At 45.9% G+C, this 17202-nt stretch overlaps 10 non-coding genes and 4 pseudogenes across 10 annotated transcripts; all 14 read left to right on the top strand.

The window, feature by feature from the left end:
• The first annotated feature begins 534 nt into the window (after window positions 1-534).
• LOC141225735 (U2 spliceosomal RNA) lies at window positions 535-725 on the top strand. Its single transcript, XR_012292976.1, has one exon. It is a non-coding gene; the product is annotated as a U2 spliceosomal RNA (small nuclear RNA).
• A 1120-nt stretch (window positions 726-1845) lies between these two features.
• On the top strand, window positions 1846-2036 carry LOC141225734 (U2 spliceosomal RNA). Its single transcript, XR_012292975.1, has one exon. It is a non-coding gene; the product is annotated as a U2 spliceosomal RNA (small nuclear RNA).
• A 1120-nt stretch (window positions 2037-3156) lies between these two features.
• LOC141226358 (U2 spliceosomal RNA) lies at window positions 3157-3272 on the top strand (annotated as a pseudogene).
• A 524-nt stretch (window positions 3273-3796) lies between these two features.
• LOC141226245 (U2 spliceosomal RNA) lies at window positions 3797-3977 on the top strand (annotated as a pseudogene).
• Window positions 3978-5097: 1120 nt separating this feature from the next.
• On the top strand, window positions 5098-5213 carry LOC141226357 (U2 spliceosomal RNA; annotated as a pseudogene).
• Window positions 5214-5737: 524 nt separating this feature from the next.
• On the top strand, window positions 5738-5918 carry LOC141226244 (U2 spliceosomal RNA; annotated as a pseudogene).
• A 1124-nt stretch (window positions 5919-7042) lies between these two features.
• On the top strand, window positions 7043-7233 carry LOC141225733 (U2 spliceosomal RNA). Its single transcript, XR_012292973.1, has one exon. It is a non-coding gene; the product is annotated as a U2 spliceosomal RNA (small nuclear RNA).
• Window positions 7234-8354: 1121 nt separating this feature from the next.
• Window positions 8355-8545, top strand: LOC141225991 (U2 spliceosomal RNA). Its single transcript, XR_012293221.1, has one exon. It is a non-coding gene; the product is annotated as a U2 spliceosomal RNA (small nuclear RNA).
• Window positions 8546-9666: 1121 nt separating this feature from the next.
• LOC141226211 (U2 spliceosomal RNA) lies at window positions 9667-9857 on the top strand. Its single transcript, XR_012293435.1, has one exon. It is a non-coding gene; the product is annotated as a U2 spliceosomal RNA (small nuclear RNA).
• Window positions 9858-10975: 1118 nt separating this feature from the next.
• On the top strand, window positions 10976-11166 carry LOC141225732 (U2 spliceosomal RNA). Its single transcript, XR_012292972.1, has one exon. It is a non-coding gene; the product is annotated as a U2 spliceosomal RNA (small nuclear RNA).
• A 1120-nt stretch (window positions 11167-12286) lies between these two features.
• Window positions 12287-12477, top strand: LOC141225730 (U2 spliceosomal RNA). The gene has a single exon (XR_012292970.1). It is a non-coding gene; the product is annotated as a U2 spliceosomal RNA (small nuclear RNA).
• Window positions 12478-13592: 1115 nt separating this feature from the next.
• On the top strand, window positions 13593-13783 carry LOC141225729 (U2 spliceosomal RNA). Its single transcript, XR_012292969.1, has one exon. It is a non-coding gene; the product is annotated as a U2 spliceosomal RNA (small nuclear RNA).
• A 1120-nt stretch (window positions 13784-14903) lies between these two features.
• On the top strand, window positions 14904-15094 carry LOC141225727 (U2 spliceosomal RNA). Its single transcript, XR_012292968.1, has one exon. It is a non-coding gene; the product is annotated as a U2 spliceosomal RNA (small nuclear RNA).
• Window positions 15095-16221: 1127 nt separating this feature from the next.
• Window positions 16222-16412, top strand: LOC141225726 (U2 spliceosomal RNA). Its single transcript, XR_012292967.1, has one exon. It is a non-coding gene; the product is annotated as a U2 spliceosomal RNA (small nuclear RNA).
• Window positions 16413-17202: the final 790 nt, after the last annotated feature.

Below are 17202 nucleotides of genomic sequence, written 5' to 3'. Positions count from 1 at the left end.
TGTGGCATTCTTTTAAACTGTTGCTTATGGCGGTCTCTGTGAGCTTCTCAGTGACATTCAGCCATCCAGGTATCCCGCCTGCAGTAGACGGAATGTGGCAATGGAACGCTGGCTGCGCGTGTCATAATAGGCTCTGAGCCTTTATATACCTGCGCACAGCAGCAGCCACCTTCAGTCTGCTGCTGGACAGCCAGCAGCAGCAGCAGCAGGAGAGGTAATTAATCAGCAACCCTCCTGCTAAGGGTAGACAGCTGCTCGTTCCACCCCCCCCCCCGCCTTAATTGGTTCTCCTCCCTTCCAACGGTGTTGAGGCGGGTGGGAACAGCCGGGGGTTGAGGGTACTGTGCTAAAAGAGGTGGAGTTATGCAGATCTAAAATGCGTGGATTGCAGCAGCAGCAAGCCGAAAAGTGCAGGCATGTGAGGGATCTAGAGGTTGACAGCATGTCTTCTTAACGGGAGTCCAGGTGGCCATCTCCACAAATGGACTTTTCAGAATCCTTGGGTGGCACCGTAGTCGGAAACCAATTCTGGTTATCGCTTCTCGGCCTTTTGGCTAAGATCAAGTGTAGTATCTGTTCTTATCAGTTTAATATCTGATACGTCCCCTATCTGGGGACCATATATTAAATGGATTTTTAGAACAGGGAGATGGAAAAAGAGCTTGCTCTGTCCACTCCACGCATTGACCTGGTATTGCAGTATCTCCAGGACCGGTGCACCCCTTCTTTAATGCAGTTTCTAAAATCAGAAAGAATTGAATTCAATGCTTTTTGTTCATTTTGCTTGTTTGTCGGATTTTGGGATGGACTCTTTGGCTTTGCTTTTCTTCTCCTCATTGGATTTTTCATGTTAAAAGTTGCAGAAGCCAGATGACAAGCTTATTTTGGTTCAACTTCAGCAACTGTGCATTGCATTGCCATGTAATGTAATGTAATGCAATGCTATCTATCTAGCTCTCCCTCTATACTTCCTTTTGGATAAACAGACATATTAGGCAAGCATTTTGGAGCTTTCACCTAAATAACTACAGGTGGTGAGATAAGCTGCACAATATAATTGACCTTTCAGTATATTGTTGCACACACACCATCTATTTAGCAAATGCCCTTGTTATCAACAGCAGCCTTTTAAACTCACCTGAGCTAACAGGTATGTGAGCTGGTTACTCTGCTGCGCTTAAAATTTCTTTTTTGGTTTGCTACAATGCCTTTTCTGAAACGTTGTCTCCCTCTGCTGGAACACTGACTTCTTTCATTTAATGCCTGCAGACTATAAAAGAGAAACCAACCCAAAAAGTTTGGTTGATTAGTCTGTGGCATTCTTTTAAACTCTTGCTTATGGCGGTCTCTGTGAGCTTCTCAGTGACATTCAGCCATCCAGGTATCCCGCCTGCAGTAGACGGAATGTGGCAATGGAACGCTGGCTGCGCGTGTCATAATAGGCTCTGAGCCTTTATATACCTGCGCACAGCAGCAGCCACCTTCAGTCTGCTGCTGGACAGCCAGCAGCAGCAGTAGCAGGAGAGGTAATTAATCAGCAACCCTCCTGCTAAGGGTAGACAGCTGCTCGTTCCACCCCCCCCCCGCCTTAATTGGTTCTCCTCCCTTCCAACGGTGTTGAGGCGGGTGGGAACAGCCGGGGGTTGAGGGTACTGTGCTAAAAGAGGTGGAGTTATGCAGATCTAAAACGCGTGGATTGCAGCAGCAGCAAGCCGAAAAGTGCAGGCATGTGAGGGATCTAGAGGTTGACAGCATGTCTTCTTAACGGGAGTCCAGGTGGCCATCTCCACAAATGGACTTTTCAGAATCCTTGGGTGGCACCGTAGTCGGAAACCAATTCTGGTTATCGCTTCTCGGCCTTTTGGCTAAGATCAAGTGTAGTATCTGTTCTTATCAGTTTAATATCTGATACGTCCCCTATCTGGGGACCATATATTAAATGGATTTTTAGAACAGGGAGATGGAAAAAGAGCTTGCTCTGTCCACTCCACGCATTGACCTGGTATTGCAGTATCTCCAGGACCGGTGCACCCCTTCTTTAATGCAGTTTCTAAAATCAGAAAGAATTGAATTCAATGCTTTTTGTTCATTTTGCTTGTTTGTCGGATTTTGGGATGGACTCTTTGGCTTTGCTTTTCTTCTCCTCATTGGATTTTTCATGTTAAAAGTTGCAGAAGCCAGATGACAAGCTCATTTTGGTTCAACTTCAGCAACTGTGCATTGCATTGCCATGTAATGTAATGTAATGCAATGCTATCTATCTAGCTCTCCCTCTATACTTTCTTTTGGATAAACAGACATATTAGGCAAGCATTTTGGAGCTTTCACCTAAATAACTACAGGTGGTGAGATAAGCTGCACAATATAATTGACCTTTCAGTATATTGTTGCACACACACCATCTATTTAGCAAATGCCCTTGTTATCAACAGCAGCCTTTTAAACTCACCTGAGCTAACAGGTATGTGAGCTGGTTTCTCTGCTGCGCTTAAAATTTCTTTTTTGGTTTGCTACAATGCCTTTTCTGAAACGTTGTCTCCCTCTGCTGGAACACTGACTTCTTTCATTTAATGCCTGCAGACTATAAAAGAGAAACCAACCCAAAAAGTTTGGTTGATTAGTCTGTGGCATTCTTTTAAACTGTTGCTTATGGCGGTCTCTGTGAGCTTCTCAGTGACATTCAGCCATCCAGGTATCCCGCCTGCAGTAGACGGAATGTGGCAATGGAACGCTGGCTGCGCATGTCATAATAGGCTCTGAGCCTTTATATACCTGCGCACAGCAGCAGCCACCTTCAGTCTGCTGCTGGACAGCCAGCAGCAGCAGCAGCAGGAGAGGTAATTAATCAGCAACCCTCCTGCTAAGGGTAGACAGCTGCTCGTTCCACCCCCCCCCCGCCTTAATTGGTTCTCCTCCCTTCCAACGGTGTTGAGGCGGGTGGGAACAGCCGGGGGTTGAGGGTACTGTGCTAAAAGAGGTGGAGTTATGCAGATCTAAAACGCGTGGATTGCAGCAGCAGCAAGCCGAAAAGTGCAGGCATGTGAGGGATCTAGAGGTTGACAGCATGTCTTCTTAACGGGAGTCCAGGTGGCCATCTCCACAAATGGACTTTTCAGAATCCTTGGGTGGCACCGTAGTCGGAAACCAATTCTGGTTATCGCTTCTCGGCCTTTTGGCTAAGATCAAGTGTAGTATCTTTTAAAAAGGCAGTTTTGTCCTTGGGCTGCCCTAGTAAATTGATGCATATTACACACTGGTTTGGTGCACTTGTTAGTACGCCAGGTGGCTCATAGAGTTATCTGATGGAAAACATGGCCCTCCAGGATCGAAGTCACTAGGCTGGGTAAGTGTGAGGGCTTTGGAGCAATGTGCCCCAGGAGTAGGCGCCCTGGTGGGAGTCCAAGCTTACTGGGACTGGGAACCCCAGAAAGACTTGGCTTCGTAGCACGCCGCACCTTTGCCAATCATACTTTCTGAGCAACCCCCCCTATTCCTGGCCTCCGGGCTAGGAAGGGGAATTTTTATAAACCCGGTCGGAGGTCCGGTCAGCTTTGGGCTGAGAAACCAACACAGGCTCCAGCTCCACTAGGGTGGCAGCCTAGATGGAAGCTGGGAGCACGAAAACGGCTCTTCTCCGGCTTCGGCTAGGGAGAGCATCGGAGATCCCTGACCCTCGCTGTGGCCTTCTGGCTCGGAGGGATGGGGATGGTTTATTGGGGACCCTCTCCTCCGGGAAGGGTCCACATGAATCCTCGCCTCGTGCGCTGTTTTGGTGTGACTTCGGTCACATTTTTCAGTGCCTTGGATGCAGCTTCAATCAAAAATCTGTTCTTATCAGTTTAATATCTGATACGTCCCCTATCTGGGGACCATATATTAAATGGATTTTTAGAACAGGGAGATGGAAAAAGAGCTTGCTCTGTCCACTCCACGCATTGACCTGGTATTGCAGTATCTCCAGGACCGGTGCACCCCTTCTTTAATGCAGTTTCTAAAATCAGAAAGAATTGAATTCAATGCTTTTTGTTCATTTTGCTTGTTTGTCGGATTTTGGGATGGACTCTTTGGCTTTGCTTTTCTTCTCCTCATTGGATTTTTCATGTTAAAAGTTGCAGAAGCCAGATGACAAGCTTATTTTGGTTCAACTTCAGCAACTGTGCATTGCATTGCCATGTAATGTAATGTAATGCAATGCTATCTATCTAGCTCTCCCTCTATACTTCCTTTTGGATAAACAGACATATTAGGCAAGCATTTTGGAGCTTTCACCTAAATAACTACAGGTGGTGAGATAAGCTGCACAATATAATTGACCTTTCAGTATATTGTTGCACACACACCATCTATTTAGCAAATGCCCTTGTTATCAACAGCAGCCTTTTAAACTCACCTGAGCTAACAGGTATGTGAGCTGGTTACTCTGCTGCGCTTAAAATTTCTTTTTTGGTTTGCTACAATGCCTTTTCTGAAACGTTGTCTCCCTCTGCTGGAACACTGACTTCTTTCATTTAATGCCTGCAGACTATAAAAGAGAAACCAACCCAAAAAGTTTGGTTGATTAGTCTGTGGCATTCTTTTAAACTGTTGCTTATGGCGGTCTCTGTGAGCTTCTCAGTGACATTCAGCCATCCAGGTATCCCGCCTGCAGTAGACGGAATGTGGCAATGGAACGCTGGCTGCGCGTGTCATAATAGGCTCTGAGCCTTTATATACCTGCGCACAGCAGCAGCCACCTTCAGTCTGCTGCTGGACAGCCAGCAGCAGCAGCAGCAGGAGAGGTAATTAATCAGCAACCCTCCTGCTAAGGGTAGACAGCTGCTCGTTCCACCCCCCCCCCGCCTTAATTGGTTCTCCTCCCTTCCAACGGTGTTGAGGCGGGTGGGAACAGCCGGGGGTTGAGGGTACTGTGCTAAAAGAGGTGGAGTTATGCAGATCTAAAACGCGTGGATTGCAGCAGCAGCAAGCCGAAAAGTGCAGGCATGTGAGGGATCTAGAGGTTGACAGCATGTCTTCTTAACGGGAGTCCAGGTGGCCATCTCCACAAATGGACTTTTCAGAATCCTTGGGTGGCACCGTAGTCGGAAACCAATTCTGGTTATCGCTTCTCGGCCTTTTGGCTAAGATCAAGTGTAGTATCTTTTAAAAAGGCAGTTTTGTCCTTGGGCTGCCCTAGTAAATTGATGCATATTACACACTGGTTTGGTGCACTTGTTAGTACGCCAGGTGGCTCATAGAGTTATCTGATGGAAAACATGGCCCTCCAGGATCGAAGTCACTAGGCTGGGTAAGTGTGAGGGCTTTGGAGCAATGTGCCCCAGGAGTAGGCGCCCTGGTGGGAGTCCAAGCTTACTGGGACTGGGAACCCCAGAAAGACTTGGCTTCGTAGCACGCCGCACCTTTGCCAATCATACTTTCTGAGCAACCCCCCCTATTCCTGGCCTCCGGGCTAGGAAGGGGAATTTTTATAAACCCGGTCGGAGGTCCGGTCAGCTTTGGGCTGAGAAACCAACACAGGCTCCAGCTCCACTAGGGTGGCAGCCTAGATGGAAGCTGGGAGCACGAAAACGGCTCTTCTCCGGCTTCGGCTAGGGAGAGCATCGGAGATCCCTGACCCTCGCTGTGGCCTTCTGGCTCGGAGGGATGGGGATGGTTTATTGGGGACCCTCTCCTCCGGGAAGGGTCCACATGAATCCTCGCCTCGTGCGCTGTTTTGGTGTGACTTCGGTCACATTTTTCAGTGCCTTGGATGCAGCTTCAATCAAAAATCTGTTCTTATCAGTTTAATATCTGATACGTCCCCTATCTGGGGACCATATATTAAATGGATTTTTAGAACAGGGAGATGGAAAAAGAGCTTGCTCTGTCCACTCCACGCATTGACCTGGTATTGCAGTATCTCCAGGACCGGTGCACCCCTTCTTTAATGCAGTTTCTAAAATCAGAAAGAATTGAATTCAATGCTTTTTGTTCATTTTGCTTGTTTGTCGGATTTTGGGATGGACTCTTTGGCTTTGCTTTTCTTCTCCTCATTGGATTTTTCATGTTAAAAGTTGCAGAAGCCAGATGACAAGCTTATTTTGGTTCAACTTCAGCAACTGTGCATTGCATTGCCATGTAATGTAATGTAATGCAATGCTATCTATCTAGCTCTCCCTCTATACTTCCTTTTGGATAAACAGACATATTAGGCAAGCATTTTGGAGCTTTCACCTAAATAACTACAGGTGGTGAGATAAGCTGCACAATATAATTGACCTTTCAGTATATTGTTGCACACACACCATCTATTTAGCAAATGCCCTTGTTATCAACAGCAGCCTTTTAAACTCACCTGAGCTAACAGGTATGTGAGCTGGTTACTCTGCTGCGCTTAAAATTTCTTTTTTGGTTTGCTACAATGCCTTTTCTGAAACGTTGTCTCCCTCTGCTGGAACACTGACTTCTTTCATTTAATGCCTGCAGACTATAAAAGAGAAACCAACCCAAAAAGTTTGGTTGATTAGTCTGTGGCATTCTTTTAAACTGTTGCTTATGGCGGTCTCTGTGAGCTTCTCAGTGACATTCAGCCATCCAGGTATCCCGCCTGCAGTAGACGGAATGTGGCAATGGAACGCTGGCTGCGCGTGTCATAATAGGCTCTGAGCCTTTATATACCTGCGCACAGCAGCAGCCACCTTCAGTCTGCTGCTGGACAGCCAGCAGCAGCAGCAGCAGGAGAGGTAATTAATCAGCAACCCTCCTGCTAAGGGTAGACAGCTGCTCGTTCCACCCCCCCCCCCCCCGCCTAAATTGGTTCTCCTCCCTTCCAACGGTGTTGAGGCGGGTGGGAACAGCCGGGGGTTGAGGGTACTGTGCTAAAAGAGGTGGAGTTATGCAGATCTAAAACGCGTGGATTGCAGCAGCAGCAAGCCGAAAAGTGCAGGCATGTGAGGGATCTAGAGGTTGACAGCATGTCTTCTTAACGGGAGTCCAGGTGGCCATCTCCACAAATGGACTTTTCAGAATCCTTGGGTGGCACCGTAGTCGGAAACCAATTCTGGTTATCGCTTCTCGGCCTTTTGGCTAAGATCAAGTGTAGTATCTGTTCTTATCAGTTTAATATCTGATACGTCCCCTATCTGGGGACCATATATTAAATGGATTTTTAGAACAGGGAGATGGAAAAAGAGCTTGCTCTGTCCACTCCACGCATTGACCTGGTATTGCAGTATCTCCAGGACCGGTGCACCCCTTCTTTAATGCAGTTTCTAAAATCAGAAAGAATTGAATTCAATGCTTTTTGTTCATTTTGCTTGTTTGTCGGATTTTGGGATGGACTCTTTGGCTTTGCTTTTCTTCTCCTCATTGGATTTTTCATGTTAAAAGTTGCAGAAGCCAGATGACAAGCTCATTTTGGTTCAACTTCAGCAACTGTGCATTGCATTGCCATGTAATGTAATGTAATGCAATGCTATCTATCTAGCTCTCCCTCTATACTTCCTTTTGGATAAACAGACATATTAGGCAAGCATTTTGGAGCTTTCACCTAAATAACTACAGGTGGTGAGATAAGCTGCACAATATAATTGACCTTTCAGTATATTGTTGCACACACACCATCTATTTAGCAAATGCCCTTGTTATCAACAGCAGCCTTTTAAACTCACCTGAGCTAACAGGTATGTGAGCTGGTTACTCTGCTGCGCTTAAAATTTCTTTTTTGGTTTGCTACAATGCCTTTTCTGAAACGTTGTCTCCCTCTGCTGGAACACTGACTTCTTTCATTTAATGCCTGCAGACTATAAAAGAGAAACCAACCCAAAAAGTTTGGTTGATTAGTCTGTGGCATTCTTTTAAACTGTTGCTTATGGCGGTCTCTGTGAGCTTCTCAGTGACATTCAGCCATCCAGGTATCCCGCCTGCAGTAGACGGAATGTGGCAATGGAACGCTGGCTGCGCGTGTCATAATAGGCTCTGAGCCTTTATATACCTGCGCACAGCAGCAGCCACCTTCAGTCTGCTGCTGGACAGCCAGCAGCAGCAGCAGCAGGAGAGGTAATTAATCAGCAACCCTCCTGCTAAGGGTAGACAGCTGCTCGTTCCACCCCCCCCCCCGCCTTAATTGGTTCTCCTCCCTTCCAACGGTGTTGAGGCGGGTGGGAACAGCCGGGGGTTGAGGGTACTGTGCTAAAAGAGGTGGAGTTATGCAGATCTAAAACGCGTGGATTGCAGCAGCAGCAAGCCGAAAAGTGCAGGCATGTGAGGGATCTAGAGGTTGACAGCATGTCTTCTTAACGGGAGTCCAGGTGGCCATCTCCACAAATGGACTTTTCAGAATCCTTGGGTGGCACCGTAGTCGGAAACCAATTCTGGTTATCGCTTCTCGGCCTTTTGGCTAAGATCAAGTGTAGTATCTGTTCTTATCAGTTTAATATCTGATACGTCCCCTATCTGGGGACCATATATTAAATGGATTTTTAGAACAGGGAGATGGAAAAAGAGCTTGCTCTGTCCACTCCACGCATTGACCTGGTATTGCAGTATCTCCAGGACCGATGCACCCCTTCTTTAATGCAGTTTCTAAAATCAGAAAGAATTGAATTCAATGCTTTTTGTTCATTTTGCTTGTTAGTCGGATTTTGGGATGGACACTTTGGCTTTGCTTTTCTTCTCCTCATTGGATTTTTCATGTTAAAAGTTGCAGAAGCCAGATGACAAGCTCATTTTGGTTCAACTTCAGCAACTGTGCATTGCATTGCCATGTAATGTAATGTAATGCAATGCTATCTATCTAGCTCTCCCTCTATACTTCCTTTTGGATAAACAGACATATTAGGCAAGCATTTTGGAGCTTTCACCTAAATAACTACAGGTGGTGAGATAAGCTGCACAATATAATTGACCTTTCAGTATATTGTTGCACACACACCATCTATTTAGCAAATGCCCTTGTTATCAACAGCAGCCTTTTAAACTCACCTGAGCTAACAGGTATGTGAGCTGGTTACTCTGCTGCGCTTAAAATTTCTTTTTTGGTTTGCTACAATGCCTTTTCTGAAACGTTGTCTCCCTCTGCTGGAACACTGACTTCTTTCATTTAATGCCTGCAGACTATAAAAGAGAAACCAACCCAAAAAGTTTGGTTGATTAGTCTGTGGCATTCTTTTAAACTGTTGCTTATGGCGGTCTCTGTGAGCTTCTCAGTGACATTCAGCCATCCAGGTATCCCGCCTGCAGTAGACGGAATGTGGCAATGGAACGCTGGCTGCGCGTGTCATAATAGGCTCTGAGCCTTTATATACCTGCGCACAGCAGCAGCCACCTTCAGTCTGCTGCTGGACAGCCAGCAGCAGCAGCAGCAGGAGAGGTAATTAATCAGCAACCCTCCTGCTAAGGGTAGACAGCTGCTCGTTCCACCCCCCCCCCCGCCTTAATTGGTTCTCCTCCCTTCCAACGGTGTTGAGGCGGGTGGGAACAGCCGGGGGTTGAGGGTACTGTGCTAAAAGAGGTGGAGTTATGCAGATCTAAAACGCGTGGATTGCAGCAGCAGCAAGCCAAAAAGTGCAGGCATGTGAGGGATCTAGACGTTGACAGCATGTCTTCTTAACGGGAGTCCAGGTGGCCATCTCCACAAATGGACTTTTCAGAATCCTTGGGTGGCACCGTAGTCGGAAACCAATTCTGGTTATCGCTTCTCGGCCTTTTGGCTAAGATCAAGTGTAGTATCTGTTCTTATCAGTTTAATATCTGATACGTCCCCTATCTGGGGACTATATATTAAATGGATTTTTAGAACAGGGAGATGGAAAAAGAGCTTGCTCTGTCCACTCCACGCATTGACCTGGTATTGCAGTATCTCCAGGACCGGTGCACCCCTTCTTTAATGCAGTTTCTAAAATCAGAAAGAATTGAATTCAATGCTTTTTGTTCATTTTGCTTGTTTGTCGGATTTTGGGATGGACTCTTTGGCTTTGCTTTACTTCTCCTCATTGGATTTTTCATGTTAAAAGTTGCAGAAGCCAGATGACAAGCTCATTTTGGTTCAACTTCAGCAACTGTGCATTGCATTGCCATGTAATGAAATGTAATGCAATGCTATCTATCTAGCTCTCCCTCTATACTTCCTTTTGGATAAACAGACATATTAGGCAAGCATTTTGGAGCTTTCACCTAAATAACTACAGGTGGTGAGATAAGCTGCACAATATAATTGACCTTTCAGTATATTGTTGCACACACACCATCTATTTAGCAAATGCCCTTGTTATCAACAGCAGCCTTTTAAACTCACCTGAGCTAACAGGTATGTGAGCTGGTTACTCTGCTGCGCTTAAAATTTCTTTTTTGGTTTGCTACAATGCCTTTTCTGAAACGTTGTCTCCCTCTGCTGGAACACTGACTTCTTTCATTTAATGCCTGCAGACTATAAAAGAGAAACCAACCCAAAAAGTTTGGTTGATTAGTCTGTGGCATTCTTTTAAACTGTTGCATATGGCGGTCTCTGTGAGCTTCTCAGTGACATTCAGCCATCCAGGTATCCCGCCTGCAGTAGACGGAATGTGGCAATGGAACGCTGGCTGCGCGTGTCATAATAGGCTCTGAGCCTTTATATACCTGCGCACAGCAGCAGCCACCTTCAGTCTGCTGCTGGACAGCCAGCAGCAGCAGCAGCAGGAGAGGTAATTAATCAGCAACCCTCCTGCTAAGGGTAGACAGCTGCTCGTTCCACCGCCCCCGCCTTAATTGGTTCTCCTCCCTTCCAACGGTGTTGAGGCGGGTGGGAACAGCCGGGGGTTGAGGGTACTGTGCTAAAAGAGGTGGAGTTATGCAGATCTAAAACGCGTGGATTGCAGCAGCAGCAAGCCGAAAAGTGCAGGCATGTGAGGGATCTAGAGGTTGACAGCATGTCTTCTTAACGGGAGTCCAGGTGGCCATCTCCACAAATGGACTTTTCAGAATCCTTGGGTGGCACCATAGTCGGAAACCAATTCTGGTTATCGCTTCTCGGCCTTTTGGCTAAGATCAAGTGTAGTATCTGTTCTTATCAGTTTAATATCTGATACGTCCCCTATCTGGGGACCATATATTAAATGGATTTTTAGAACAGGGAGATGGAAAAAGAGCTTGCTCTGTCCACTCCACGCATTGACCTGGTATTGCAGTATCTCCAGGACCGGTGCACCCCTTCTTTAATGCAGTTTCTAAAATCAGAAAGAATTGAATTCAATGCTTTTTGTTCATTTTGCTTGTTTGTCGGATTTTGGGATGGACTCTTTGGCTTTGCTTTTCTTCTCCTCATTGGATTTTTCATGTTAAAAGTTGCAGAAGCCAGATGACAAGCTCATTTTGGTTCAACTTCAGCAACTGTGCATTGCATTGCCATGTAATGTAATGTAATGCAATGCTATCTATCTAGCTCTCCCTCTATACTTCCTTTTGGATAAACAGACATATTAGGCAAGCATTTTGGAGCTTTCACCTAAATAACTACAGGTGGTGAGATAAGCTGCACAATATAATTGACCTTTCAGTATATTGTTGCACACACACCATCTATTTAGCAAATGCCCTTGTTATCAACAGCAGCCTTTTAAACTCACCTGAGCTAACAGGTATGTGAGCTGGTTACTCTGCTGCGCTTAAAATTTCTTTTTTGGTTTGCTACAATGCCTTTTCTGAAACGTTGTCTCCCTCTGCTGGAACACTGACTTCTTTCATTTAATGCCTGCAGACTATAAAAGAGAAACCAACCCAAAAAGTTTGGTTGATTAGTCTGTGGCATTCTTTTAAACTGTTGCATATGGCGGTCTCTGTGAGCTTCTCAGTGACATTCAGCCATCCAGGTATCCCGCCTGCAGTAGACGGAATGTGGCAATGGAACGCTGGCTGCGCGTGTCATAATAGGCTCTGAGCCTTTATATACCTGCGCACAGCAGCAGCCACCTTCAGTCTGCTGCTGGACAGCCAGCAGCAGCAGCAGCAGGAGAGGTAATTAATCAGCAACCCTCCTGCTAAGGGTAGACAGCTGCTCGTTCCACCCCCCCCCCGCCTTAATTGGTTCTCCTCCCTTCCAACGGTGTTGAGGCGGGTGGGAACAGCCGGGGGTTGAGGGTACTGTGCTAAAAGAGGTGGAGTTATGCAGATCTAAAACGCGTGGATTGCAGCAGCAGCAAGCCGAAAAGTGCAGGCATGTGAGGGATCTAGAGGTTGACAGCATGTCTTCTTAACGGGAGTCCAGGTGGCCATCTCCACAAATGGACTTTTCAGAATCCTTGGGTGGCACCATAGTCGGAAACCAATTCTGGTTATCGCTTCTCGGCCTTTTGGCTAAGATCAAGTGTAGTATCTGTTCTTATCAGTTTAATATCTGATACGTCCCCTATCTGGGGACCATATATTAAATGGATTTTTAGAACAGGGAGATGGAAAAAGAGCTTGCTCTGTCCACTCCACGCATTGACCTGGTATTGCAGTATCTCCAGGACCGGTGCACCCCTTCTTTAATGCAGTTTCTAAAATCAGAAAGAATTGAATTCAATGCTTTTTGTTCATTTTTCTTGTTTGTCGGATTTTGGGATGGACTCTTTGGCTTTGCTTTTCTTCTCCTCATTGGATTTTTCATGTTAAAAGTTGCAGAAGCCAGATGACAAGCTCATTTTGGTTCAACTTCAGCAACTGTGCATTGCATTGCCATGTAATGTAATGTAATGCAATGCTATCTATCTAGCTCTCCCTCTATACTTCCTTTTGGATAAACAGACATATTAGGCAAGCATTTTGGAGCTTTCACCTAAATAACTACAGGTGGTGAGATAAGCTGCACAATATAATTGACCTTTCAGTATATTGTTGCACACACACCATCTATTTAGCAAATGCCCTTGTTATCAACAGCAGCCTTTTAAACTCACCTGAGCTAACAGGTATGTGAGCTGGTTACTCTGCTGCGCTTAAAATTTCTTTTTTGGTTTGCTACAATGCCTTTTCTGAAACGTTGTCTCCCTCTGCTGGAACACTGACTTCTTTCATTTAATGCCTGCAGACTATAAAAGAGAAACCAACCCAAAAAGTTTGGTTGATTAGTCTGTGGCATTGTTTTAAACTGTTGCTTATGGCGGTCTCTGTGAGCTTCTCAGTGACATTCAGCCATCCAGGTATCCCGCCTGCAGTAGACGGAATGTGGCAATGGAACGCTGGCTGCGCGTGTCATAATAGGCTCTGAGCCTTTATATACCTGCGCACAGCAGCAGCCACCTTCAGTCTGCTGCTGGACAGCCAGCAGCAGCAGGAGAGGTAATTAATCAGCAACCCTCCTGCTAAGGGTAGACAGCTGCTCGTTCCACCCCCCCCCCCGCCTTAATTGGTTCTCCTCCCTTCCAACGGTGTTGAGGCGGGTGGGAACAGCCGGGGGTTGAGGGTACTGTGCTAAAAGAGGTGGAGTTATGCAGATCTAAAACGCGTGGATTGCAGCAGCAGCAAGCCGAAAAGTGCAGGCATGTGAGGGATCTAGAGGTTGACAGCATGTCTTCTTAACGGGAGTCCAGGTGGCCATCTCCACAAATGGACTTTTCAGAATCCTTGGGTGGCACCGTAGTCGGAAACCAATTCTGGTTATCGCTTCTCGGCCTTTTGGCTAAGATCAAGTGTAGTATCTGTTCTTATCAGTTTAATATCTGATACGTCCCCTATCTGGGGACCATATATTAAATGGATTTTTAGAACAGGGAGATGGAAAAAGAGCTTGCTCTGTCCACTCCACGCATTGACCTGGTATTGCAGTATCTCCAGGACCGGTGCACCCCTTCTTTAATGCAGTTTCTAAAATCAGAAAGAATTGAATTCAATGCTTTTTGTTCATTTTGCTTGTTTGTCGGATTTTGGGATGGACTCTTTGGCTTTGCTTTTCTTCTCCTCATTGGATTTTTCATGTTAAAAGTTGCAGAAGCCAGATGACAAGCTCATTTTGGTTCAACTTCAGCAACTGTGCATTGCATTGCCATGTAATGTAATGTAATGCAATGCTATCTATCTAGCTCTCCCTCTATACTTCCTTTTGGATAAACAGACATATTAGGCAAGCATTTTGGAGCTTTCACCTAAATAACTACAGGTGGTGAGATAAGCTGCACAATATAATTGACCTTTCAGTATATTGTTGCACACACACCATCTATTTAGCAAATGCCCTTGTTATCAACAGCAGCCTTTTAAACTCACCTGAGCTAACAGGTATGTGAGCTGGTTACTCTGCTGCGCTTAAAATTTCTTTTTTGGTTTGCTACAATGCCTTTTCTGAAACGTTGTCTCCCTCTGCTGGAACACTGACTTCTTTCATTTAATGCCTGCAGACTATAAAAGAGAAACCAACCCAAAAAGTTTGGTTGATTAGTCTGTGGCATTCTTTTAAACTGTTGCTTATGGCGGTCTCTGTGAGCTTCTCAGTGACATTCAGCCATCCAGGTATCCCGCCTGCAGTAGACGGAATGTGGCAATTGAACGCTGGCTGCGCGTGTCATAATAGGCTCTGAGCCTTTATATACCTGCGCACAGCAGCAGCCACCTTCAGTCTGCTGCTGGACAGCCAGCAGCAGCAGCAGCAGGAGAGGTAATTAATCAGCAACCCTCCTGCTAAGGGTAGACAGCTGCTCGTTCCACCCCCCCCCCGCCTTAATTCGTTCTCCTCCCTTCCAACGGTGTTGAGGCGGGTGGGAACAGCCGGGGGTTGAGGGTACTGTGCTAAAAGAGGTGGAGTTATGCAGATCTAAAACGCGTGGATTGCAGCAGCAGCAAGCCGAAAAGTGCAGGCATGTGAGGGATCTAGAGGTTGACAGCATGTCTTCTTAACGGGAGTCCAGGTGGCCATCTCCACAAATGGACTTTTCAGAATCCTTGGGTGGCACCGTAGTCGGAAACCAATTCTGGTTATCGCTTCTCGGCCTTTTGGCTAAGATCAAGTGTAGTATCTGTTCTTATCAGTTTAATATCTGATACGTCCCCTATCTGGGGACCATATATTAAATGGATTTTTAGAACAGGGAGATGGAAAAAGAGCTTGCTCTGTCCACTCCACGCATTGACCTGGTATTGCAGTATCTCCAGGACCGGTGCACCCCTTCTTTAATGCAGTTTCTAAAATCAGAAAGAATTGAATTCAATGCTTTTTGTTCATTTTGCTTGTTTGTCGGATTTTGGGATGGACTCTTTGGCTTTGCTTTTCTTCTCCTCATTGGATTTTTCATGTTAAAAGTTGCAGAAGCCAGATGACAAGCTCATTTTGGTTCAACTTCAGCAACTGTGCATTGCATTGCCATGTAATGTAATGTAATGCAATGCTATCTATCTAGCTCTCCCTCTATACTTCCTTTTGGATAAACAGACATATTAGGCAAGCATTTTGGAGCTTTCACCTAAATAACTACAGGTGGTGAGATAAGCTGCACAATATAATTGACCTTTCAGTATATTGTTGCACACACACCATCTATTTAGCAAATGCCCTTGTTATCAACAGCAGCCTTTTAAACTCACCTGAGCTAACAGGTATGTGAGCTGGTTACTCTGCTGCGCTTAAAATATCTTTTTTGGTTTGCTACAATGCCTTTTCTGAAACGTTGTCTCCCTCTGCTGGAACACTGACTTCTTTCATTTAATGCCTGCAGACTATAAAAGAGAAACCAACCCAAAAAGTTTGGTTGATTAGTCTGTGGCATTCTTTTAAACTGTTGCTTATGGCGGTCTCTGTGAGCTTCTCAGTGACATTCAGCCATCCAGGTATCCCGCCTGCAGTAGACGGAATGTGGCAATGGAACGCTGGCTGCGCGTGTCATAATAGGCTCTGAGCCTTTATATACCTGCGCACAGCAGCAGCCACCTTCAGTCTGCTGCTGGACAGCCAGCAGCAGCAGCAGCAGGAGAGGTAATTAATCAGCAACCCTCCTGCTAAGGGTAGACAGCTGCTCGTTCCACCCCCCCCCCCCCCCCCGCCTAAATTGGTTCTCCTCCCTTCCAACGGTGTTGAGGCGGGTGGGAACAGCCGGGGGTTGAGGGTACTGTGCTAAAAGAGGTGGAGTTATGCAGATCTAAAACGCGTGGATTGCAGCAGCAGCAAGCCGAAAAGTGCAGGCATGTGAGGGATCTAGAGGTTGACAGCATGTCTTCTTAACGGGAGTCCAGGTGGCCATCTCCACAAATGGACTTTTCAGAATCCTTGGGTGGCACCGTAGTCGGAAACCAATTCTGGTTATCGCTTCTCGGCCTTTTGGCTAAGATCAAGTGTAGTATCTGTTCTTATCAGTTTAATATCTGATACGTCCCCTATCTGGGGACCATATATTAAATGGATTTTTAGAACAGGGAGATGGAAAAAGAGCTTGCTCTGTCCACTCCACGCATTGACCTGGTATTGCAGTATCTCCAGGACCGGTGCACCCCTTCTTTAATGCAGTTTCTAAAATCAGAAAGAATTGAATTCAATGCTTTTTGTTCATTTTGTTTGTTTGTCGGATTTTGGGATGGACTCTTTGGCTTTGCTTTTCTTCTCCTCATTGGATTTTTCATGTTAAAAGTTGCAGAAGCCAGATGACAAGCTCATTTTGGTTCAACTTCAGCAACTGTGCATTGCATTGCCATGTAATGTAATGTAATGCAATGCTATCTATCTAGCTCTCCCTCTATACTTCCTTTTGGATAAACAGACATATTAGGCAAGCATTTTGGAGCTTTCACCTAAATAACTACAGGTGGTGAGATAAGCTGCACAATATAATTGACCTTTCAGTATATTGTTGCACACACACCATCTATTTAGCAAATGCCCTTGTTATCAACAGCAGCCTTTTAAACTCACCTGAGCTAACAGGTATGTGAGCTGGTTACTCTGCTGCGCTTAAAATTTCTTTTTTGGTTTGCTACAATGCCTTTTCTGAAACGTTGTCTCCCTCTGCTGGAACACTGACTTCTTTCATTTAATGCCTGCAGACTATAAAAGAGAAACCAACCCAAAAAGTTTGGTTGATTAGTCTGTGGCATTCTTTTAAACTGTTGCTTATGGCGGTCTCTGTGAGCTTCTCAGTGACATTCAGCCATCCAGGTATCCCGCCTGCAGTAGACGGAATGTGGCAATTGAACGCTGGCTGCGCGTGTCATAATAGGCTCTGAGCCTTTATATACCTGCGCACAGCAGCAGCCACCTTCAGTCTGCTGCTGGACAGCCAGCAGCAGCAG

Source organism: Phyllobates terribilis, unplaced genomic scaffold (assembly GCF_046119375.1).
Source record: "Phyllobates terribilis strain yellow unplaced genomic scaffold, ASM4611937v1 Scaffold_414__1_contigs__length_1644244, whole genome shotgun sequence".
Classification (NCBI taxonomy): Eukaryota; Metazoa; Chordata; class Amphibia; order Anura; family Dendrobatidae; genus Phyllobates; species Phyllobates terribilis.
This window is presented reverse-complemented; position numbering and strand designations above follow the sequence as displayed.